General features: G+C 39.1%; 1 protein-coding gene across 1 annotated transcript in view; it reads left to right on the top strand.

Moving 5' to 3' along the window:
• The window catches only part of CNTNAP2 (contactin associated protein 2), a 1617197-nt gene that overhangs the window by 379910 nt on the left and 1209936 nt on the right, over nucleotides 1-27351 (top strand). The gene's annotated exons all lie outside the window — the stretch shown is intronic.

Below are 27351 nucleotides of genomic sequence, written 5' to 3' on the forward strand. Positions count from 1 at the left end.
TAGTTATCCATGTGTCCGTTTTGTGTTATTTAGCCTTTCCACTCACTACCAAGGAACGTCAGAATGATGGCAATTTATCAAGAGACTTGTAGGCAGGCTAATTGGCTCCCATATATTTTTTTCTCTCCCTATAATACTTTTTTCTCAAACAGCTCTCTACGAAGTGTCAGACCATTGCAGATACATTATCTTTGCTGCATCCACCAGGCATTAAAGTCTTCACTTTCGCAATGAGACTCATTTGTCTGCGGTTTCTTCAGTCATCACTGGAAGGTTTTTCATGAACAGGCACCATCATGGTGGCCACACGAATACTCTGACACAAAAATCCTCAGACAGACATTCCATCAGAATGACTCTTATTTTGGCCTGCCCTTCTGTAGTTTCCTTCTTTAACTATTTTAAAACTTGAAGGAAATTGCCATCAGGTCTCCATGATAGATGCCTACCTAATTTGTTTGCTTGGCTTACATTGTAATTTTTGGGAACAATAAAATCCAACATTCCAATAGAAATATAACGCAAGCCACAAATGTGAGTGTAAATGTTCTACTAACAATATTTAAAAATGACTTCAAAAGGATGAAATTAATTTTATGAATACAATTTGCTGAATCTAGTATATCCAAAATATTGTCATTTGAATGTGTCATCAGTCTAAAAATTATTTGTGGGATATTTGACTTTTTAAAACTAATTCTTCCAATTTCAGGGTACATTTTGTACTTGAAACCTGACTCAGTTTGAACAAGCTCCATTTCAAGGGCTTGATAGTAACGGAGCCTTGTGCCTACTCTGTTGGACGGTGCAGGGTTAGTTCCAGAATAGAGAATATAAATTCGATGGTCTTTGTGACTGTTTTCAGTTTACCTCTTACATTTTTCTACCGAACTATTTTTAGATCTCTAAATTGTGTGTTCTAGGAAACATGTGGAAGGTGGATATCTCCGTGAAATCATTGGCAGTAAAGAAAGAAGTGATTCATATTTTTCTTCTCATCCGTTGTCTGCTTTTGGAAGTATCCCCAAAGTAGATCCTTTGTCCTGTTATCTTCAAGGAATACCACTCACATCTCAGTTGCTACTCTCCCTTTGATATACTTCAATACATTTTCAACTTTTATTATGATACCCTATCAATCCCACTTAATTTTAAAGCCATATATTCATATAACTTTACTGTAGTTAACCTTCTGTTTCCTGCTAATTACTTAGAGTTTCTCTTCGAAATATATGTAAATAGCCATGTTGTAAGAGCTATTGAATAAATTGATCAATAACTGATTAAGTTATGGACTGTACCTCACAGAGAGTCTTTATTTACATAAGCTGTGTTTATGTGCTTCCTGACTTAAGAAGTTAAGGGAATGCTTATAAATGTTAGCAAATGATACTCTAAGTTTATAGACAAAGTTGATTGGGAAATTTAATGAAAAAATTTCCACCTGGTGGGAGGCTTAAACAGTACCACCAAAGCCAGAGACATCAAGAAAAGAAAAAAAAAAAAAATACAGGGCCCACGATTGGTTACCCAGGTGTGAAGAGGTGCTACTGGGGAATTACCCTGTAATATTATAACCATCTGGCTGATTGAAAAACCTGCAGGGAAAATGTTAAGGTCGACTTGTTGAATGTTGAGCTTGCAATCTGTTTCTCTGCGTGTCTATAAAAAAAAGACAACACCGTCGCTCTGGTCTGCAGTACTGTACGGTCCTGCTGGAGAAGATAACTAGCTCCATCCCCAACCCCTACAACAGTTTGAAGTTATGAAATACACACACTTGGGTGACCTAGGAAAATTGAAGTTTGGCAGGCTCGCAATACAGAACACAGTGAACTGTGGCCATTACGAAACAAGTAAAAGGAAAACAAAACTGGACGCTTTCTTTTTAATTTTCTATCCGCCACTCTACACATCTCACTAAGCTAGCTGCCCATATCCCTATTTCACAGGTTAGAACAATATATATAATAAAAGAATACAACACTAGACCCTTTTATGAGAAAAGTTATGGGGAAATGTTACCATTTTCATTCCCTGTGTTGTAAAATCCTAATCTTGGCAATTTGGAAGCTGTGTGGGAGAGCTGGTGCAGCAACCAACAAGCTCTGGACATCTTGTGAGTGACAACACTGTTTCTGCCTTCCTTACTTGGTCTGTTAGTGCTGGCAAAGAAAGGGTGCTGTTAAATTCTCCTAGAAGGTGAAGACACAGGAGCTGAAAAGAAGTGAAGTCAGCCCTGGCTGGTGTGGCTCAGTGGATTGAGCATCAGCCTGAGAATCAAAGGGTCGCTGGTTCAATTCCCGGTCAGGGTACATGCCTCTAGGTTGTGGGCCAGGTCCCCAGTTGGCAGGTGGGGGCAAGGGGCAGTGTCCACACATTGCTGTTTTTCTCCCTCTCTTCTTTCCTTTCCCCCTTCCTCCCCCTTTGTCTAAAAATAAATGACACAGGATTCCTCTATCATTAACTGAAAGCTGAAAAACTTGAGCACCTCGCTTCCAGATCAGGATAAAACTAGAAATGACCTTTCTGAGTTTGACCAATTATCCCCTGATGAATGGGGCCCTCTGGACCTTCTTATGAATCACTGCCTTCACCAGAGCACATACATGTTCCAGCCAGCTGGTGCAGGAACGGGGGATGGTGCAGGAACGGGGGATGAGGGGATGCAGGGCAGGGGGTTTCCCCAGTGAAACAATAAATATGGAAACAAGATATTAAAACCTACTTTGTTAAACAGGCACAACAATATACCAAGGAAATTTGTTGTAGGTGCTCTTGGGGTTTCATTCCTATCACATCAGCACACACCATTCCTGAACATTCCAACTGGGGCTTTCTCCAAAGGCTTTTCTGGCCGAGGGGACTGCTTCAGCAAAGGCCAAGCAGAAGGGCCAGGAGTCGGGCTCAGCTGTGTTCAGCCCGATCAGTGACTGGCAGCACTGGTGGATAAGTATCCTGGCTCCTTTTGCTGCTTGGTTGGGATAACACGGAGACACCACCTATCAGACTTGTCCTGGGGATTGGGTTCCAGGGCCCTTCAGTTGCCCGCAGCAGCATCCTGCTAGAGGACGGACTTGATGACTTCCTCTCTCCTATGCCTCATTTCCCTCCCTTCTACTGATGCTACCTGGGACCACTTCTGCCACCCCTATGATTGAATGATGGAATAATTTCTGTGTATCGGTCCAAGTGGAAGAATTTAGACAAGTGAAGTTTGCAGTACAGATGGTGCTTGTTATAATTAACATAAGGATAGACTTTCTAACCAAAATCATTTACAATGATAAAGCTCCCTGTCCATGACTTAACCCCTGCATTGCTGAAATTGTTTCGATGGTATGGTATTCCTCACAGACATGTGACTTGAATTTGGATTATACTACTCTATAGTCCTTAGCAATTCTATGAATCTATATAACAAAAAAAAAATAAACTGATTGAAGGAAGATATTTATTAGCTGTCAGCTAACACCTTCAGACCTATTTACTGCTCTGTAATATGATTTAACCGTGAAACACCTCATTTCTCAGGGAAGCTAGCACCTCTTAGCACACTTGCACCAGATACCAACAGCCCCGATCCACTTTTCAGAGCAGGCCCATTCACTTCAACTCAAGGGACATTGACAGTGCACTTGCTGTGTATTAGGGGCTGTTCAGCCCCACCAGGGCATCAGGGTCTACACAATCATCACATGCAGTGATGAGATACACTTGTTGATATGGAATAAAACCTCAAGTTGTGTAATAGGCTTAGTTATTGTGAATCCTTTCTAGTTGACTGTCAATATAATATTTGGTATAATAGAAAAAGGGCTGGTTCTGAGAAACCTGCTTTGAGTCCCACGTGTAATGAGCTGTTTAACCTTGGAAAGTCATTTAACCTGCGGGGGACAGATGTTCCTCTGTCTATACACTGAGGAGCTTGAACAATAGCCCCAGACTAAAACCTGGGGCCCACGAATAGACTTCAGAAGACCCAAAGGAGGCTGTTATTCAAAACATTTTAAAAGTGGTTGAATTGTAGTACCTTGAAACTATTACTTTTTTCTGAAATTCTTTGCTTCATAATTCTATGACTCATTACCTCTGTAGTGATTTTGAATAGCTATTTTTATGAAACAGACTCGTCCCTTAAATCAAAATCAAACTTACACATGAACTTGAAATAATGGCCTATCTACCCAGGAAGTTTTTCACATATAAAGGGATGTTTTATTAGGCTTTTTGGCAAATAAAAATTGATCCATTGTCAACTATTAGAACAAACTAAAACTATGATGTAGAGTTGGGCAAAAATGCAACATAACTGTGGCATTTAAATAACTCTAGTGGTAGTAACTCGCCCTGGCTGGTGTAGCTCAGTGGATTGAGCACAGGCCTGCTAACCAAAGCATTGCTGGTTTGATTCGCAGTCAGGGCACATGCCTGGGTTGAAGGTCATGTCCCCAGTAGGGGGTGCGTGAGAGGCAACTGCACATTGATGTTTCACTCCCCCTCTTTCTCCCTCCCTTCCCCTCTCTCTAAAAATAAATAAATAAAATATTTTAAATTAATTAATAACTCTAGTAGTATTAACTAAAGTAAAACAGAAGATATTCTTTTTTGAGGCTCGTGAAAATGAAGTATGGAAAATAAAGGTTTTCTTCCTCAAAATGCACATGGTTGAATAAAAGAGAAAATGTATATTTTATTTGAACCTCCACTTGCTTTGTTAAAAAGGTATAAACATGTATGCCAACTAATTGAAGTTATAAGAGGTAAGGCTAATGATGTCAAACTTGAAATAAACAGAAAGATACAAAGGGAAGTTCCTAAAATTAAAAAAATGATAATAAAAGTAATTCTAAAAACTCTTAAAATGTAAAGAAAGCAGTATGAAAGTTACTAAAACATAGCTAATTTTGATATTAAGCAGTAAGAAATAGTGTGTAATATTTAAATTATCTTTGTCTAATTTCTTAGTATTTTCAACACTGTTTGTTAAATATAAGGTATACCAAACTCTAATGAGGGATTAAACCCACACTTGGGCTTTATATGGGAAAAAGACTCTCTGTTTCTTACCACAATGCATTTTATGCCACATTTAAACAGCTACTGGAAAACTTATTTTACTAAACAGGGAGTTAAGAGATAAAGTTATTTTTTCATTGACATTCATTATTCATCTAGAGTAAATCCATTCAGTAACTAGTTCTATGTAGTTCTCTCATTTTATAATTAGTATATCTATACTGCTAACTTTTCTGGAAACAGTGAAATAAGAATAGAATATAATGAAGTTGGTAGGGAATTATGACCACTACGCGACCGTGTTTTTCCTGCATCTGAGGCGGCATGTAAATGACATCTGCTGAACCATGCCAAGGCCTACGGCCTCGCTGTGCCTGTGGCTGACAGTGCTGCATGGGACTTGGTCCAAGAAGTCAGGCTCCTGCCAGAGATGTCGGGCAATGCATTGCTACCCACTAACATGCTCCTTCACCTTTCTCCCTATACATGTTAATGATAGCCGTGAAATCTCAAGGCATTTCCTTAGGATTGCTCTTCTTCCTCTGAGAAACAGAGCCTGAAGGGGGTTCGTCAGTATTACCGAGGGGAATATGTACATGGGAATAACTTTATCTGCTACAGTGCAGTATTGCGTGCAGTTTCTTTTAGCTTCAGTTTTACAGACGCCACTCCATTACACTCGGTTAGCATCTTTTGCCCCTACTTCCACATCCGTGAGGTGGGTTCATGCATTTTCATGAGTTAAATTATCTTGTCACTTTCTGTATTTTATCTTTTAATCCCATGACTTCCTAAATAATTTTTAATTTGCATGTATTAAGGTTCACTCATTCTTTCGTAAAGTTCTGTGGGTTTTGACAAATGCATAGTGTCGTATACTCACCGTTGTGGTATCATACAGAATAGTTTTACTGCCCTGAGAAAGGTTCCTGTGCCTTTACCTATTTTACCCTCATCCCAAATCCTTGTCAACCACTGACCTACTTATTCTCCCTGTAGTTTTGTCTTTCCCAGGATGTCATAGAAATGGAAGCAAAACTTATATTGCCTTCTAGACTGTCTTCTTTCACTTAGCAATATGCACTTAAGATGTCTTTGTGTGGCTCATTAGCTTATTCTTTTTAAATCTGTTGTTCAGTTTTATCAAAGTTGTTTATCCATCCACCTATCAAAGGACATCTTGGTTGCTTTCAGCTTTTGCCAATTATAAATAAAGCTGGTAGGACTGGGTGTGCATGTGTGTGCATGAGTGTATATGTGTGTATACTTACGTTTTCAGTTCACTTAGGTAAATGCCTAGGGATGGGATTACTGGGTTGAATGGGAAGACTGTGTTAATAGGTTCATAGTGGCATCTCATAGTTGTTTTAATGTGCATTACTTTAGTAAATATGAGCCATATTTTTCCATATATCCTTAATTGTCATCTGCATATCTTCTTGGATAAAGTTTCTATTCAGATATTTTGTTCGTTTAGTAGTCAGCTTACTTGTTTTCTGTTCCTGAGGTTTAAGTGTCCTTTGTTTATCTTGGCTACAGGTACTGTAGGTGTCTTGCAAATACTTTGTCCCAGTCTGTTCTCTGTCTTTCAACAGTTTCTTTTGAAAAGGACAATTTTTTAATTTTAATAAAGTCTAACATTTTTTTCATGGACCATGTTTTTGGTGTTGCAGGTAAAAACTCATCTCCAAATCCAAGGACACAAGATTTTATCTCATTCTCTTCTTCTACATGGCTTATATGTTTTCATTTAACAATTAGGTCCATGGTCTCGTTCAAGTTGATTTTCCTGTAAGGTGGACAGTCTATGTGTGTGTATGTTGATTTTTTTTTTTATCACCTGACCATCCGGCACCATTTTCCTCCACCTATCAACAAAGGTGAATGATAATGCTTTCTCCATTGAATTGCTTTTGTGAAAGATCAGTTGAGAGGGTCTGTGTGGCTTTATTTCTGGACTTCGTATTGTGTTCCATTGATCTATGCCTCTGTTGGTCTGCCAATCTTGATGGTCCTTCACAGTCAATTACTATAGCTTTACACTGTCGTGAAACCTACTAGTGTGTCCTCCAGCTTTATTACTTTCTTCAGTATTCTGTTGACTGTTCTAAGTCTTTTTCCTTTCCATATAAATTTTAGAAATGGTTTTTCAATGCCCGCAAGAGAGTTTGCTGTTGAATGTCCAGGTCAATGTGGGAAGAGTTGGCATTGAAGAATATTGAGTTTTCCACATCAGCAAATGAGTGGATCCAAAAACTATGGTACATTTACACAATGGAATTCTATGCAGCAGAGAGAAAGAAGGAGCTCATACCCTTTGCAACAGCATGGATTGAACTGGAGAGCATTATGCTAAGTGAAATAAGCCAGGCAGTGAGGGACAAATACCATATGATCTCACCTTTAACTGGAACATAATCAACAAAAGAAAAAAAGCAAACAAAATCTAATGAGAGACATTGAAGTTAAGAACAATCTAACAATAGCCAGAGGGGATTGGGGAGGGTATAGTGGAGAGAGGGGTTTACAGGAGCTACTATAAAAGACACATGGACAAAATCAAGGGGGAGGGTGGAGGCAGGGGAGGGAGGTGAGCATGGCTGGGGTGGGGTGGAGGGATGGGGAGAAAATGCAGACAACTGTAATTGAATAACAGTAAAAATTTTAAAAATAATAATAAATAAATAAACAAATAAACAAATAAATAAGAGAATATTGAGTCTTCCAACCTGGAATATAGAACACATCTCCAGCCATCTCTTGTTTTTAATCCTGTGACATTGCAAAGGTTTCTATGCCACTATTTAATAACACATGTATTTGCCCCATTAAATATATCTTATAACTGATGTAATACCAGGAGAGGCATAAATAAAACTTGTCTGCCTGTAACAAATAGCAAAGATCAAGATTAAATGGATATGCAAAAATCTGAGTCATGCTAATAGGTTTCCAAATATATTCATAGGAGAGCATTATCAAAACATGTTTTGATTTATATTAATTATGAGTCTGCTTTGAATATTGCAGACACTATGGAATTTGAAATTCATTAGTCAGAAGATTACCACATATGGGAAAAGAAGAAAGGAGTCTCGGGTTCAGTGCTTTAATTCGGCGGTGGAGGAGACTAGATATAGCACTATTTCCGGAAGAAAAAACTGTCATATTAGGAAGAAGCTGAGACAGTTTCTTTGGGGAAAGAGAGAACATAACGTTTCAGAAAAGAATACTTTGAAAAAATAAGTAAGAATTTCAAGCTATGGGGCCAGGAACAAATAACCTAGAAAAACCTCCCCCCCAACCTAAAAGTTGAAACTTAAAAAACAATGCCCAAGATATCATAGAATGTTTTAAACATAAATCACGAATTTAGTATTTGAAACCTGATATTTGTTTTTAAATTAATAGGCTATTATTGGTTGGAGAGTTGGCAATTCTGTTTGAACAAGTTTCATTTAGCAAGTGAAGGACTATTGTCTTTCAAATAGAAGAAGGCACTTTAAAAAATTCCAAAAATGCAATGAAAAGGCAAGTGTGGCAAAGACATGTGAGGGAGTAAATACTTCCAACAATTATTTGGTTGTTAACATGCCAGCAAAAGTTTGGTTTTGAAAAGATCTTATTTTTTTTGTCAATTTCAGAAAACATCTGGTTTTGGGGATTCCTGTAGGTAATTCAGTCATGAGCTGCCAACTGCCAGTAAAGAATTTGCCTACAGAGGAAAAACGGATTTTTAGTGTACCCGCAAAAGCCGGGATGCTGCTGCAGTTCGAAGCTGCCGCAGAAGGACCCTATCTGATTGGCTAGCAGGCCACACTCACCATACACGTCTCATGAGCTGCATATTACATGATGAGAGGCTATTTGTGTTCCATTCACTAGATAAGAAAAAGATGGATTATTTCTCCCTTCTTCTGGAAGGTATACATTGTGTTTTTGTCCAAATTCCAATTTCAGGGCTTCAGCTTTGTGCTGCTCTATCTAACTGAAGCGGTAGCATAAGCATATACACAAAACACAAAGCCCAGAACAAATTAACTGCCGTATCTGAACGCAGTAGGTATCAAACACTAAAAACCACTAACAATATGAATTTCGCCTTTTCTAAAAATTCCCAGTTATACATTAAAGCAAAATGACATCACATTCTGTTGCTAATCAGATATTTTGGTTGTAAGACACCTAACGTCGTAACCTATCAAACAAAAAAATATAAAAAGCAAATGTGTTGACTTAAATTACTAACTTTACGTTAAGCTCTGTAAGAAAGCATTGTGTATAATCTGAATACTCTGAAGTGTAGCTAGTGTATGATTGTGTGTGTGCGTGTGTGTGTGTGTGTGTGTGTATATATATAAACAAACTAATGTCAATGATGAAATCTCAGTGTAGTCAGTGTTCATTTGTATTCCCTATCAGTATTCTTAAAATGCTGATGGGGAATGTAAATAAATGTGGAATACATTGAGATTTCATGATCCATATTAATTTTGTATTATTCTTATGTTTTTCTAAAAATGCAATTATTATGATGACATTCATAGAAAACATCAAAGATTGCATTTAAAGTAATCATACTAATCATAAAACTCTCGAATTCACATGTCACAACCCCTTCAGGCTCATTTTTGGAGGCCACTATAAAGTCATCTTCTCTAAGACTTTAAATAATTAATTCTGGCAAAATTATAATCCACAACTGGCTTTATGGATCTTTATCCCGACTACGAAAACACTGGCCAAAGACACATTTTCTAAATGACATGGCAGTCATTTTTTTTCTTTACAAAGCCTAAAAAGATAAAGCTCTAATATTTCTTTGCTTTTAGTAACATGTTTTGCTTCGTTTTAATTATATTCTGTACACATTTATTGGACATCTATACTACATAAGAAACTTGCTAGGGACTTGGAATATAAAAACCAGAAGTTCTTTCGCCAAGGAACATGCGGAGTAAAGAAGGAAAACAAATAGCAATGATATTAAAGTGTGGTGGGTGTTTTACTGTATGGAAACTACGTTATGACATGAAGTGGGAGGAAGGAATGTATATTCCTAGGGTGCAGAGTGTTTTCTTGCTGTTTCTTCCTAGTGATGCTGTCAGGGAATTACATGCTGGAAAAGGAGGTAGTTGGGGTGAAAGGAAAAATACCACCAAGTAAACCAGGGTCAGGGACTTCAGCACAAGCAAAGACCTGGGAACTAGTTTTCAACAATAAAGTTGAAGTAAATGCATCCAAAAAGTTTGAAAAGGGTGCTTGGATTCTCTTTGTATACAAGGGTATGTGTTTATATACTATGTATGTTATTGAGAATGCTATATGTTTTACTATTATAAAGGTCAATGGTGTTTGTTAATTTATTGGCTGAATTTAATCCAAATAATCTCAACTGTGATTTTGAAGAAAACAAAGAAAAAAGATTTTTCCATCTATATGCAGGAATAAACAATAGGATGAAAGAGCAAGAAGGGGAACTTTCCTACTCAATATTGAAGCATTAAAACTAAGTACTAAAGAGCCCTCGCTGGTGTGGCTCAGTGGATTGATCACCGGCCTGCAAATCAAAGGGCCGCTGGTTCAATGCCCAATCATGGTACATGCCTGGGTTGTGGGCCAGGTCCTTAGTAGGGGGTGCATGAGAGGCAACCACGCATCGATGTTTCCCTTCCTTCCCCTCTCTTTAAAAATAAAGAAATAAAATCTTTTAAAAAAGAAGAAAATAGCAAGGAATGGCACAAACATAGAGATGTAATTCTGTGGAAAAATAGCACTCTATGAATGAGACTAAATTGTATATTTTAGTATATAGTTAAAATAGACACCCAGATCTGAAAAACATAAGTATTTACTCAACGTCAATGAACAGCTGGTTAGTATTGGGCAGTAGGGACTGTTTATCTTCTTTATTTATAGCATACACAGACATAAACTCATTATGGAGCAAAGATTAGATCAAAGAGATATAAAAATGAACAGGCACAAAAACAAATTGAAATAGTGTTTTTCTTGGATAATATCATTGAAGTAAAAGTTATCATATTGACATAGTAGCTTTCTCGCATCTCTGTGTTTCAGGTGCTATGGGGCACTCTCTGTGTATCTCATTTAAATGGTCCCCTAACATGAGAGTCATAACTTTACAGGTGAGACATGGAGGTCACTCTGCAGACCCAAATCGTGCAGGTCATCTCTGATCCCACACGCCAGGCTTGTTTTCATTGGTTTCCTCAATGGACCGCTTGATATTTTTATGCACTATGCCTGAAAATACATATCACTTTGTGTTAACTGAATAGTTGATCAAACCAGAGCCAATTGATTATTCTAAAGAAAGCAATTTTGTACCACACTACCAAAAAAAAAAAATGCTTCATGACCAGGACTAAAAGAATGAGTAAAAGGCCGCAAAAAACAAAGTTTAGAGACATATTGATTGTAATTACCTCTTTATGTCATTCTCCTGTGATGTCTAATTCCCTCTAAAAACTTGAAATAAAGCTGACTTGGCTAAAATTGGGGATAAAATTTGAATGTAAGCCAGAGAACCCGAGTTATATATAATCACTTTTATAGTGTGCATTTTGTGATCTGTTATTCTAGAGAATCATTAATGTCTCAGATCACAATTTGAATTGCAGTTATAATATTCCTCTCACTCACCTCAGTGCTTAGATCTAAAAGGTTTAAGAATATCTAGAATGTACATGCATTTTAAATTTTAGAAGACTGTTTTCAGCTCTCCAGCAGCACCACAAAGAGCAACATGAACTAGGGGCTATGTCTAGGACTTTTTCCTGCAATTCAGTTGATTTTACATGTCACCTGAATTCTTCAGTTTTGCTTGGTTTGGGAAAGCAGTGAATTAATTATATTTTAATTTATGTGCATATGTGAGTGAATCAGTGGTAACCTATGTATGTGTGAATGGTGATACAATAACATTGCATCCAGTTTTCCTGAAGGTTTCATAGCGCTATGTAGAACGCAACGGCACCCATGCTGAGAAGTCTTTTTCCACTTCATTTAAGTAAGAAGCGATTCTTTAAACAGAAATGGCCTTCAAAGCTTTCCCATCATCCTAGCATGCAGGCAATATTGGTCCCTTAAGAAAAGATAAGTTCTGTGTAGATCAAAAGCATAGCATTAGACAACTCAAGAGCCAGCACCCCGGATTGTCCCTTCCAAGCCTTTGAGCACATTGGAGGGGGTAAAAACTTTGCTCCCAAATTTGTAGGTTAATATTTAGAGACTTGACTTGAAGCAAGCCCATGAGCCAAGAGAGACCTAGTCATCAGAGCCGCAAAGCAAAAACAACCATCCCACACAGCCCAAATTAGCGTGATCAGAAAGCCAGGGCACTAACCCGCACTTCCAGAATGGGCTTTGGCCACACTGCTTGAGGGCTATCCTTTATGAATGAACATGGAGACATAACAACCTGCTTTACTCCGCATAACTCATTGTAAAGAGGGAAGTATGTGCAAAGAGTATGGCCTCAAACTGATTTTAATATAAAAACTGTTGAGATATAAGGTACAGTGAATACCCAGTGCATACTTTCAAGTTATTTATTTGAAAATCAACAACAAATTCTGGGCAGAAATGAAAAAAAATATGTAAGATCTTAACTATAATGTAAAATAATATTTATAATCCAAAGTCTTTTCAAAAAGTCTTTGTGATTTTTCTGAAATTTGCAAGACTGTCAGTAAATGTTGGCCTATATTTAGGTAGGCTATCTCCGTGATTTTCAAACAGTGTGCTGCAGGAATTTTCACAACATGCACTCCCTGACTATTTAGTCGGGGCCATTGACTTCTTTTCCCTGAGATTGTCAACTAAAAAAATGACAACAGCTGACCCAACAATAGCCGTCTGGTGTGAATGAATCAAAATTATACGTATCTTTCCTGTCAGAATGGCAAAAAATATAATACATTTTTTGGTAAGTCACAGAATTTTAGTAATTCATTTTTGTGTGCCATGAGATGAAAAAGGTTGAAAATCACTGGGCTGTATTATTTTTAAATGTAATTAAAGAATATAAAATCACAAGGAGTCATGGAATCCTGAGGAATATACAATTCTAATCTGTGATGTAGACATTGAAAGCTGCATTAGATAGCCAAAGGCTTATTTACATGAATTAGCAACTTGGGTGAATTGATTTGTAAGTGACATGGTCACATAAGTGACTATATAATCACTTATAAGTGATAAGTGACAACCTTTTGACAACTCTTCTCCTAGTGTGGTCCAGAGGCGTCAAAAGGTTGGACATCCTAGAACCATTGTGTATTTGATGTAATGAAGGTGAAAATTAACAAGGTTAATGCATTTCTGATTGCTAAAAAATTCTGCATCTGAGAAAAGAGAGCATTTTTCTACTGCATTTCTGCCAAATCATAAATTAACCTACAGAAAATGACATTAAGGGGATAGCTTTGTTCTGTAAATGGGTAGGGCACCATATGGCATTGATGTTAGTGTAAAGTTAATCACAAGCTGCATGATAGGCTGTCATATAATTCCATAATAAATTGCATAGACAAATTGCATATTACCTGCCCAGCATGCATATTTGGTTATCAGTAACCTTTAGGGAAAAATGAAGAGAAAATTCAGATTATAAAATAGATATGAGGATGCTGTGTTAGGAAGTCATATATAATGCATAGGGAGCCAGGTGTAATTTTTGAGTCCCTTCAAAAGAAATGAGTCTTTTCTCCCTTGGCCTTCTGGCAGGGTGGCTACAATGTAATTGGCCCGGTATTGAGAGGGCCTCATGAGCCAATTCTGGGGCACTTTTAGCTCTCCTTGAAAGAGGGTAAGATGCCTCTCTTCCAGACACCAATTCTAGCTATTTATCCCACTTAACCATGTCCTTTTTCCTTTCTTTCTCCCCAAATTAAGTACGGAGACCATCAACGAAATCAGCTGCTCACTACAATGCCATGGCTGTGCAATGCTCTTGTAACCAAAATATTCGACGGTCCAGATTGTTTTGTTCTAAAACCATTTGGAAAATTAGATCAATAGCATCCTATTCTTAATCCTGACTTGGGAGAATTAGGATAACTAATACAGAAATAGCATATTGGTGGAAGAGAATACTAGAGAATTAACAGAAAACTGATCTCATGCATTTTTCTTAAAAATGGAGGAAATAATATTTTCTGATTTTTTCCCTGCTGTTCCAAGTGCAGGCATCACATGATTTATATGCAGTTCACACCCCGATGGAGAGGTTTTTCATATTGATTGCTTTCACTCTAATAGGGCTCTACAAACAAATAAAGAAATTAGCTGATGTTACTCCTGATCAGATGATCTTTCTTTGGAGATCTGACATTTAATCTGATTATTCATGAATATATTAACGAGAGATTTATCACATGCCTGAATATTAAATGCAACCAATCATGTAGTGTTGATAACAAGCTTCCCTTTCTAATTTGTGAGAAAAGAAGCAGCAAATAAAATGAGTTTAATAGTTGGATTTTGTTTATTTATTTATTTATTTATTGTTAAATCTCACATGGCATATAACTGCAGCAAGGAAAAGGGGAATTTCTCACAGCCAAAACTCAGTGTTAGCAATCGCTTTTTCCTCCCTCAGTCCAATTAACTCAATGGTACTTCAATTCAACAGCAATGAGACATATTAATGATTAATAGAGGATTCGTTGTTCATTTCTGATATGCAAGCAACTCCAAATTGATAAATGGTTTTGGGATTCCCAAAGCTTATTTGTAAATCTACTGTTTGGAACTTCAGTGAGTCCCACATTTTTCATAAGAAATGATTTAACAAAGTGTGATCTTAGATCAGTTTCTAGAAGCTGACTTAGCCTCACTTAATTTGGATTCTCCAAGGGCAAAAAAAACCAATCCATCCAGGGATCAGTTCAGTGCTCAAGCATAGCGGGCATTCAATAAATATTAGTCAAGTGAAAGAAGGAAGCAATGAAAAAGACCTGAATGTGTTACACGGTCAGAGTAGTAAAATCTCACCATGCTTTAAACTCTGCTTCTATATGAAAGCTTAATTCATGTTTCTACACTGGTTCTAAGAGACACAATAGCACCTTTTCAAGCCCTCTGCTCGTGGGCCCCACAACAGGGACACTTTGTCCCACACAACTGGTCAGCTGTCCGGCATCCTGCAGAAGTTAGGGATAAAGATAACTACTGCATGTCGTGGGGCACGGAGATGATTGAGCTCCCTAGGTGAGAGGACACCTTGTAGAGAAAGGACAGAAGTTCACATTGGCAGCAGCTTGGGACACTAAGCATTAAGACAGCCTTGAAAGCAGAGAAGAACATGGTATTTATCAGACTCCTTCCTAAAGAGACTGCTGGATGGATTAAAAGGAATCCTTGGCTGAGCTGCCCAGGGGAGAACGTGAGATCCTCTCTCCACTGGGCTCACAGCATCCTGTGTGGGCTCCAGGAATTGCTGGTTATTGGGTGTGTCTTTGGCCCTGTGGGCTAGGCAAGAAGCAAGGGTGATGTCTTCCAGATCTTCCCTTCCTGCCTTTCAGCTCAGCCAGGTGCTAGGCTTCTCTAAAACATGTTGAGTAACTATTATTTAAAGGATCACTTTGAAGGGGTATCAAATTATTCTGCCCAGGGAATGCACATCCTTCTCCAACCCCGGGCCTGGAAGGAAGGCTGGGAGAAGGAGTTACTCTCCCAGGATCAAATATGTGGGGCAGACTTAGGTATTGCCTGCTCACACTTAGGAACCTGCCTTATAATGTCTGAGCAGTATTTTATAATACTGTTTCCTTCAAACACCTTGAAAAATAGGCAAGTGCATTTTTCTTGCTGTTAAAATGTTGGTTCTGTGGCAAAGCTATAGAAATAGAAAACAGGTCAGCGGTTTTCAGGTCCTGGAGGTGGTGGGGGAGGGATTGACTATGAAGATGCTTAGAGGGATTTGGGGGGGTATGGGGACTCTTCTACAGCTTGAATGCACTGGCGATCACCCAATTTGAGCATTTGTCAAAACTTGTAGAGCTGTACACTAGAGAAGGTGAATTTAATGGTATGTAAATTCTACTTTAAAAATGAATTTTAGAAAACATTTCAATGCTATGATTTTAAAGATTCAGATGTATAAATATGTAATTCAAGGGTGTTACTGAAAACAAGCCTGAATTTCTCCTCATCTAAAATATTGCTGCCATGGGCTTGGATTTTCAGTACCTTTTCCAGTTCTTGCCTCTTATGACTCTATGTTTAAATAACTAAATAAATCTGAAATTGCTTGGTACCTTTGGAGTAGCAATGGTCATTGTCCCAAAGTCTGTGTTCAGATTGTAATTATGACCTTCTCATAATTGTCTAGTAGGCAACTGAGGTCAGCCACTCAAAATCATTTTCATGTCCCTTCAGCTTTGCTGATTATTTGCAGAGCATTGGTTTCTAGGTCAGATTGCCTCAGCGCACACAGCGGACTCCAGTTCGCCAAACCAGACTCCTTTCAAGAGCTCTGATGTGGAGAGTCGGAGCTGGCATTTCGCTTGTTTGTATAGAAAATGTTAGGCCTCTCTTTGCCAAGTCTCGGCCATGGTTTCCAAATCCTCTTATAATCTTGCCTCTCGACTGTAGCCCAAACCGAAAGCCGAAATTGACCTTCCAGTTATGGCCAGAGGTATACATAGAGATCAGCACTCTCTCATAACATTATCAGACACACATATAAATCGCACATCTCTCAACTTTAAAATATAGTATGGTGTTCACAGTTTGGGCCGTAATGTCAGCAACACTTAACTAAATATAAACCTAAGGAAAAATTGTGGTTTATTCCTGAAAACCATATATTGAAATTTTGCCAAGTGGATCATTTTAAATGATCAAATGGCCACTTCGTAAACTCCAGCAGCGGCATTGCGAGTCCTATGGCCAGAAGATTCCCTGGTACATTAATCAGGATGCCTTGTCAATAGTGAAATTGCAGAAATAGAAAAACGTGCTTTTCATTTCATACTGTTCAGTGCATGGTATACCTGAAAGCTGCTGGAAAGTCTCGCATTAAACAAAAGGGGAGTTTTGAGTTTGTGCTTTACACAGCAATTGACAAGATGTTTCTTAAAATATTCTTCACAGCCATGATTTGTGCCTCATTAAGTTGCCTGCTTTGCTTTTAATTTTTCTTGTGTTCCTAGTTGTTTTTTATTTCTTTGCCCCTTAATTGGAAGTCTGTGGCCCCTGCCTAATTGACCTCAATGGCTAAGGGCTTCATTACACGGTGCCAGTATTCTCTCAGCTGTAGTCCCAGGGCATTTACTGCTCTTGCTCAATATTGTTTGAATTATATAATCCCTGCTAGAAAATGCCCTTTGATTTCATCTTTCTAATCTCTATTTGCTCAGAGCCAGGGCTGTTTCCGGAGTTGAACAGGCACTGGTGTGTAAAGTCCATGGGCCTTCCACCCATGCCGAGAAGGAAATGATTCCCGCGTCCCACATATGTGCGGTTGGTACTGGTTTACAAAGGCAATTGAATTTGAAATAGTAAAACACTAAGATATCTGAAAATATTTACATATCAGTTTAATGATTTAAGTCAGTACTAGCCATGTTTATTCTATTTCTATTTTTAAAAGAACAAAAACCAATGTTAATATTTAAATTATTTGTTGTAGACATTAGCATTTTTCTCTTCTTTGGTTTTTAAAGATTTTATTTATTTTTAGGGAGGGAGAAAAAGAAGGAGAGAAACATCAATGTGTGGTTGCCTTTTGTGTGCCCCCTACTGGGGACCTGGCCTGCAACCCGGGCATGTGCCCTGACTGGGAATCGAACTGACAACCCTTTGGTTTGCTGGTCGGCGCTCAGTCCACTGAGCCACACCAGCCAGGGCAGAATTAGCATTTTTCTATAGAAGCGTATGTATCTATCTATAGTCCATAAGCATTGTTCTGAACCATCTAATCACATACGGGGCCTACAATGACTTTACATTTAGCCATATGCACATCTGTTGTAGTCACTTGTGCTGTGTAGACAGGTGGTAGGACAGTCCCGATCCATTCTAGTGTTAGCTAAACCTGATTGTTGCTTGCATGGAACACCTTTACAGTCCTATCTACGAGCTCATAGCAAGGTTAACAGAAACTGACTGAATACAGGGGAGTGGATGACTACTCCCAAGTGACATCATATCCAAAAGGATGCCCCGGTAATGACTTCCATTATTAAGCATTACAAGAAATTGCAATCTCCCTGCCGTGTTAAGTTCCTCGAGGAACTTATTTCTCTGCTTCTGAGTCCCCTTCTGTTGTCTGTGCTTCGCCATGTTGATTCATTTGTGGAACTTACTTCTCTCCCAGCCTGGGAGTTTCTTTGCGCTTCCCCTTAATTTGTCTCAAACTTCAAATGATTATTTTCTCTCTTACGTGAAGCTTTCTCTCAGTTTTTGTCTCAAACTTGCAGATACAGACCCACCCGGGAGCTTGGTAGAATTAATACACCATCAGTTACTCTTCCCAGCTAATTCCAGGGTTAGAAATAGAGAAATAAGCATGCTCTTCTGTCTGAAAGGACCTAGTGAAAAGTCCCGTTCTCATCTCCATTACTTAGAAAGGATGAAATACGTTACTAGGAAAAGCAGAACATGCCATCAGTCTACATAAGAGAGAAAAACCAGGTAAACCACGAACGTTCATTGAGGACTCACTGTGTGCCCCACCCTGCGCCTTCCGACAGCTTTGCGTGAACACCGTCTCACCCCATGTAACCCTCACAGGAATCATCCAGGTTAGATTCTGATACTATCCCTGTTTTACGGGGAAAGGACACTAAACTTTATGAGGTACAATAACATGGCCTTGAGAATAAACTGACTTCTCGTTACCCCTCGCTATCCTCTATTGTGACCCTCTTGCTAGGACTTGGTGGATGTTCTCACCTCCACACTACCTTTGTGAGCTCACCTTCCCCAGTCCCTCCTCAGGGGAGGAGCAGAGCTGACCTGAACAATCAGTGGTAATGAGCTCCGAGGAGCTCAGTGACTGCTGAGCGCTTTCCGTGGGCCAGGCGTGGCGGCTGACATTCAGCAGGCACCATCTCAGGAAATGTTGAGCATACCAATACGATCGTTACCCAAATTTTAGTAGAAGGGGAAGCCGAAGCTTATACAGGTTCAGTCTCTGCTCGTATCTACACCATAGCTAGGACGTGACAGTCGGGAGAGGAAGGAGGGGACTCAGACTGCAGAGATCAAAGTTCTAGCCCCTACCTTGAGATGGCCAGCACCACCCTGGTCTTAGTAGCTTAGGGAGCTTCGCTGTTTAGAAAGTGCTTTTGTAGCATGAGTTCAGACTGTAAGGAAGTCTTCCCAGGGTCCCTCAGGGGACATGGCAGGGTGCCAGCCTGTGCTTCCTACCTACCCGTTCTGATTCCGGAGGCTGTGGCTCATGGAAACATCCAGAAAACAAAGAAACTGTAAGCGCCTCTGCTTGTTTAGTGGAATTTCTTAGCAAACCCCCCTTTTTTTTTTATTTCAAAAGCATAAACCATTTGTTATGTGTATTGTTTTGTTTTGTTATTTCCTTCTTTGGAATATTCCTATCTGGCATTTACAGGGAAATTATATCAAACACTGCTGCGAATCCCAAAGGAAAGGCATCCTTCTTCTCTGATGTTCTGAAATGTCAGGGAATCATTGAGCGACAGAGAGTGTCTTTGGAGGCTCATTATACTTTTCCCTGTTATTGGATAATGTACACACTGCACATCAATTGTCTAAAGATCGCCTTAGGGCCAGAAGGTCATCTTTGGTGAATTAGTCAGATCCCTTATTAAAGAAGTGCCGAATCTCCCCTTATTTTATTTTATTCTTTGCAGTGTGTGGAGTACACTCTCTAAGTGGAGTGGCCTCGTGTGCATGAGGGGAAAGGCTCAGCAAATTAGTCTAATGAGGACCACACTGTTTATTCAAGGACTTCTATTTGATTAAAAGGATTTCGCCTTCCTGGTTTTCCGCCGAGATTTTCCCGAGCATCCACTACGATCGCTTCCTGTCAGGGCATGGGTCCTCTGTTGTCACGCTGACCTGCTCTTCCTTGTAGGTTTTCTCTTCTTTAGTGTAAGGCATCTTACCTGGAAGAACTTCAAACTCCAGTGTTTGAAGGATAAGGTGATGTTGGATTTCTGCAAAGGAGAATAATGGGTAGGCTCAGAGAAAGAAAAAGGGAAATAAATCTCACTGTTAGAGGTAATGTGGAGAGCATAATAAGTGAGCATATGGTAGACAACATGTGGTGAAGGGCCTTTCTAGCAATGCTTGTGTTCCAGGGGAAAAGCCTAAAGCCTGCCCAAGTCAGACCCTAACTGGGAATATCATGAAGCAAGACGTCCCATTGTTTGGCATTTGAGAAGAAAGAAAGCAGGGCTATCTCTGAACAGCTCTGAAGGATCAAATGCCTGGGCAGTTGAGCAATAATCATCAATGAGAAAAGAACATATTTTATTCTAATTATTGGGCAAGTCCTATTCTCTGAGGAGTAGGAAGATGCTGACTTAGTTTTGGCTGCTTCTCCTCTTGGATTTCCTGGCTTCTCCTTCATTCTCCATTTCAGCCTCAGTACCAGTTCTTTCTGATCTTTAGTTCGTGGTGCTGTGGGTAATGAAAGGCAGGTGTTAGTGTGATAGTGGCCCATCGCCTATCACATTCTAATAGATTGTATTCTCTTTGATCTCTACTCAAGGGTCTGTGCAGGTGTTTGGGAGGAGACAGCAAAAAATAATGGTTTTCTAATGGCTTTGGCATCGCAAAAAGAAACACCATTTTGCAAAGACACTGCAGATTCAGAACAGAAAAAATATATACACCTAACAAATACAAAATAATGTTGAATGTAAACTGTGACTGAAAGAAAATTGAAAGTATATGTACACATCTAACAGTGAGCACAGTAAAATCTAGGGGTTTTTTTGTTTTGTTTTTATTATCGGTCCACTTGGCACAGCAGCTAGGAAGACAAAATTACTTTTAAATATCTGTGAGAGATTTTGATTTTTAAAAATCACCTCCAGTTTGTAAATGAAAACATTCAAGAAAAGAGATCATGGAACAAGCAGGAATGATGGTGGATGAGAAATATGGATAATCGAGGACTTTTAGGACGATGTAACTACACTCTCTGTTTTTTAAAGGAAAAAAGGAAAGCAAATCCTAACTTATTTCAGAAGTATAAATAAAACATTCAATTAGTAAAATAGGCAAGTACTTTTGAAAACAGCACTTAACATACTCATTGTTGTGTATTCTGTGATAGAAGCTCTCAGGAGCAGGGGCATTATCTGTCTCGTTCACGGCTCTATCTCCACATTTACCCTGATGCACATTTAAATGAATGAATGAATGAATGAATGAACGAACGAACATGTGTATCCCAGGGAAAAATCAAGGATGTCACAGCGATGCACTACTAGTGGTAAGAAGGGTGGCTGTAACAGGATCACTGGGGCAGAGAGGTGGGGAGACCTAAAATCAGAGAAGCAGCGGGAAGCATCAGTGCCCTGGGCTCTCAATGCCAGGCTGAGTGGGTCTGTGTACCCCATGGACAAACTCCATTGGGGAAGGGTCTCCACTACCATGATGTTCTACATATTCACATGGAATGGGAGCAGGGGATGAGAGCCAGTGAAAATGATGCAAGCTCCTTAACTGAGGAGGTGGGGGGAAGCTCTGATGGAGATGAGGGTGGGGTGTTTAGACACACGGAGACTGTATGACCTGTGTGTGTGTGTGTGTGTGTGTAACAGCTTGACTGAGATATGCTTGCTCACTTAACCATGCAACTGACTCATTGAAAGTACACAGTTCAGTGACTTTCAGGAAATCTACAGAGTGTGCATCCTTGACTGCCAGACCTGTGGAGTCTGACACTAATTACATCACTAATCTCCCCTCTGTGGGTGTATGAATGTGTGTATGTGTTCCCACGTGTGTGCCCACTCGTGTGTGTGCATGGTGGGAGGAGGGACAGCGAGCCACCAGGACGTCCAGGTCTGTCTCTCTTCAACAGTATTGGTAATATCCTTATAAAACTGGCGAATTTTTCTGCAAGCTCTCTGAACTATATTTTATCTGAGGTATTGCCTGAAATCTCATAAGCTATGGGAAAAAATCATATGTCACCATTTCAGGTGACAAATGAATTACAGTGTTGTGACTTTCAGTGAAAAGTTTGCCAACATTAAGCTCACTTTAATGATGTGCGGTCGTTTGTTCACAACCAATACATGCTTTTCTGAGGTTAGCTAAGCTGCAGCCATTTTTTTAATATTCTATTTATTGATTGATTTATAAATATTTTTTATTTATTTATTTTTAGACAGAGGGGAAGGGAGGGAGAAAGAGAGGGGGAGAAACATCAATGTGTGCTTGCCTCTTGAGCATCCCCTACTGGGGACGTGGCCCATAACCCAGGCATGTGCCCTGACTGGGAATCAAACTGGTTTGCAGGCTGGAGCTCAGTCCACTGAGTCACACAAGCCAGGGCGTGGCCATTCTTTTAAAAGTGAAAACAACTGTTTAAAAGCCTGGCAAAATGTGGCTTAGAGAAATTTTCATTTAAGAAAGTAACATAATGTAGTTTACTGACATGCTCCAGAAGGGAGTACAAACATGTTCATTGTCTGTTTTTGTGTTTGTACACCACAGCATTATGTAGTATGTATGCGTGTGGTCACACGCTTTTCTACATATATTTACATTGGCACAAGTTGTTCAATGATCTATAACAAGTTCTTCAGAGAGTTCAGAATTAATAATTACTACTACTACTAGACTACTAGTAGTCTATATATAGACTACTAGTATATTTAGTAATATATTAATATATACTTTACTATAGATATATATTTTATTACATATATATATCAAATATATAATATATTTATGTATGATTTATATACATTATATATTCATATATCTATATATGGTTTACGTGGAGTATATATCAAATATATAAACCATATATAAATATATACCATAGATTATAAATTATTTATAAAATAATAGTAGTAATATAGATCTAAACAGTAATATAATACATAATTTATATGTATACAATTATAACTGAGGACACATTCATTCCTAAAATTTTTCTGAGAGTTGTCCTATTTGTGCACCAAGTTTTCAAATTTTCTGGCATAAATAACACTGTGGTTTCCCTCTACAGCCATTTCTATTGTGTGCGTTGGGTAGACTTGCGTGCAACAGGTGTCATTTGTCACCGTGGGGTCGTGACTCACTGATCCCACAGAGACATGCCTTCTGCCTTGAGAGTTTTGTGATGGTGGAGCTGGGCTTCACTGCCCTGCAGCCCTGAACCAGCCAGGAAGGGCCAGGGCCGGGTCTGCTGGTGGCACAGTGCCGTTAACTGGGAAGGAACCAGAATGGAACTGTCAGAACCAAGGCCCACTCACCACAGGACAAATCTGAAAGCAAGTCCTAGAGTGCCCTGGAGAGAAGGGGCATGCAATTATTCTTTAGCCAAAGAGGCTCAGGGGCAGGTACCATTTCAGTGGCCACAGGAGCACAGGGACCCCTTGACTTATGTCATGTCCTAGCGGAGGCCTGGTACAGGGCAGAGTCTGCAGAGTCAGTGATGGGAGAATTACAGGAGGCAGGTGAACCCGGCAGCTGCCCTCTGCACCAGCACAGGCAGCATGGAGACGTCCTGCCGCATCTCAGCCCCAAGCCCTGCTTCCTTCCGATGTCACCGCACCTTGTCCAGGACCTTGTCTGAATGTTAGCCTCGGTTCCTATCCTCACCTTGTTCCTCTTCAGAAATGCCAGAAAACAGGAGCGTGGTGACTGGCCTTTTTGTTTGTTTGTTTAAATTTGTTGGGGTGACACTGGTTTGTAAGACCACACGGGTTCCAAGTGTCCATTTCTGTGATACACATCTGTATATTACATTGTGTGCTCACCACCCAAGGTCACCATGGTGACCTTCTGTTTAAAAAAAAGGAAAAAAAAGTTTACCTTGATCCTTTGTGTATATTAAGAGAAAAAAAAATACGAGTATCTTTGTAAGAATCTCTCTTCTGAGGAATTTGGTTAAAAGTGATAAATAATTAAAAACATAATACACACTATTGAGACATTTTTGGTTGTCTGTTTCTTTATAGTTCCTATGCTATTAAAGAGCAATAAGACATAAGTTGCTTCACATTGGACAAAGAGAGACAAAAAGATGTGAAATTTCACCCTGTGCCTGCTGCACAGGAAAGAGAGAAAGTGGTGGGACTGAGCAATGTTGGGGGGAGGACCCCCCTCAAGGTGAAAAGAAGACAGTCAGAACCAATCATGGAAGCAACTTCACAGAAAAAGCCCAGGGCTTGAGCTCCAGGTTGCCTTTCTTGATCCAAACAGTAGAAGTTATGGAAACATTCATCTTTTCACCTATTCTTTGCGCTAGAGTTGTTGTGAACGTTTACTCCACTAACCTACATTCATCTTGAGAGGGACTCCCATGGAAGAAAAAAAAATGTTTTATAATCATGAGTCAGTAAATACCGAATACATCATGAGCATTTAGGTGGGACTCTGCCCCCCCCGCTTCTCTGCTGACATGCTCAGCCCAACACTCAACGCCCTGCAGTGCCGACTCTGCCAGAACCGGGGTCTCTTCCCGCTAATTTCCCAGAGCAAACTCTGACATCACACAGGGTGGTACATTCTTGATATCACAGGTGGGGTGAATCTTTCTCAGAAAATACTTTCCTATTTCCCCACGTCAGGGGTATTATGCAGACAAGCTAGCAACTTAAATGCAATGTTTACTACGTATGAAAGATAGATTTTGAGTTCTAAATAAGTTATTTTCAAGTTATCTGTTGGAATAAACTCTGTGCCTTTCTGTGTCTCAAGAATGTAGGGCGCTGAAAAGATAGGATATTTTTTCCCATCAGAGAGAATTGAATTCATTTTAAATATTTAAGTTTATGGCTGTTCTCTGTGTAGCTATAATCAAGATGAAATAAGGAGAGCATAGTAGGGGAATTTTTTAAATTAGGAATTTCTTTCTCTAGAAAGAAAAAAAAAAAGCTTAGAGCCAGATTTTTAATCCATGAGTGAAAATTTTATTCTGCAATTCAAAGCTTTAAAAAAAATTTTTTTAAAGGAAACTAAATTTTTCTAAAATAAACTTATTGTATAAAGACTTATGAGGAAACTCCTTTGGGTCGAGATGTTTACAGGGGTGTCAAACTCATTTTCACCAGGGGCCGCATCAGCCTCACAGTTGCCTTCAAAGGGCCAAATGTAATTTTAGGACTGTATAAGTGTAACTACTTCTTAACTAGGGGCAAGGAGCTCAGCATTGCCGCCAGATAGAAACAAGGTGCCAGGCCAGATAAAACAAGGTAGAGGGCCAGATTCAGCCCACGGGCCTTGTGTTTGCCACCTGTGGTCTAGAAGGAATTCTTAGATATTTTGGAAGCAACAGAAAGTAAGTTTAAAGTGCTTTTCCCCAGTGTGTAATGTGTATTTATAATCTACAGAATGAAAAACAAAATCATATTTTGGATCTTTAAGGCCTGACTTAGCAAAAAGCTAATTTGCTTTGAGGCCCTTTGATGCATTTAATTTAATTTATTGGAAGCAAATTAATGTAAAATGATAAAATAATTATTAAAATGGAAATAAAGAAAGGGAATGAATTAGATCAACAGTGGGGGGAAGTGACTGATTAACGTACTTCACGGAATAATTCCCAATTTAATCACATTAAATCTAATTGTTACCACACAGATGAATTGGAAAGATAGCTTTACTTCATGACAGAGAGAGGGAACAAAAAGATAAAAACGAAAAGCCAGAATGTCAGTAGGAGAAATCCAAAAGTAAATCGATCATGGAAACCAAAATGGGCTTCTTAAGGAGACACCGCCTCTTGGCAACCCCAAATGAAAACTTGTTAAGTGAACGTCACATGGCTTCGGAAAACTAACTGTAGTCCGTGAGGCATCCATAGTTGAGTGAATAAATACATATTGAATGAACGCTATTTGCAAGACATGAAGCCGCCCATCTGTCTTCCAGCTGATTAGGTTTTGCTGATAACTTAGAGCAATAACAAAGCCAAGTTCTATCACTCAATGGCAGTCCCCATTGAAACGGTAATGAACAACCCGTGCAGTACACCTTGACGCATTTTCTCATGCTGAGAGTGATGAATGTGTAAAGTCGTACAATGTACAGTAATCTGACTACTTACTATGTCCCGCCAGCAGGATTGATTTCATATCACTGCATATTGCCATAGTTTCAAACTTCCATGAAATCAATACCCAAGTTTTTCATTGTTTTAAAATTTTGTGATTAAAAAATATTGCTGTTCCAAAATTAACCTGAAGGATATGGGGATTATTCTGAATATTGTATAATTTTTTATAGACTCATTTAAAACTTTTTCAAAAATTGGGATTTTCTCAATGGGAAAAGAGTCCTTTGTTTAATTCTGCCCATTTCTCTCCATCTTTAGTGATGTCAGTTTAGTCTAAATTTCTGTCATCTTTCTTCTGGACTATACAGGAGTCTTCTAGCAGGCTTCTTCTTACCCTGTTTCTTCTCATCTTCCTATTTATTCCCCAAACTATGTTCTTCCATGTTCTGGAAGATCTTGAAAAGAAATATATAAAATGAATCATTTCACACCCAACAACGTATTAGAAAGTGTATAGGGTAAGACGTACATTTGGAAATGTGAAACAGCATAGTGATAATAAGCATAAATACATAGTTGTGGCTTTTGGCAGTGTGGCCTTTTGGTTACTCTGAAGATTCCTTACATTAAAAAGCAATCAGAAAAAAGAAAGAAAGAAAAAAGCCCTGGCTGAATGGCTCAGCTGGTCGAAGGATTGTCCCGTACACCAAAAAGGTTGCAGATTGATTCCTCAGTCAGGTTGCATACAGGAGGCAGCTGATCAATGTTTCTCTCTGACATCAATGTTTCTCTCTGACATCAATGTTTCTCTCTCAATGTTTCTCTCTCAATGTTTCTTTCTCTCTCTCTCTCTCTCTTTCTCAAATCAATAAACATATCCTTGAGTGAGGATTAAAAGAAAATAAAGCAGATCCTCTATAAACTAGGTTCTCATATCTTTTTTAGGTAGTGCATTGTTGGGGGTCACAGAAATTTAGACAAACTCAAGTGTTCTCACCTCATTTTTCAAGATCCATGGCACACAGTGGTGGTAACTTAAAGAGGGATGTTTTCTGAAGGACAGGGACAGTAAAATCAGGGAGGACATGGAGCTTGTGGGAAACTGACCTAAGATTGTTGGTTTTCTGATT

This window comes from Desmodus rotundus, chromosome 6 (genome assembly GCF_022682495.2).
Source record: "Desmodus rotundus isolate HL8 chromosome 6, HLdesRot8A.1, whole genome shotgun sequence".
In the NCBI taxonomy this organism is placed as follows: Eukaryota; Metazoa; Chordata; class Mammalia; order Chiroptera; family Phyllostomidae; genus Desmodus; species Desmodus rotundus.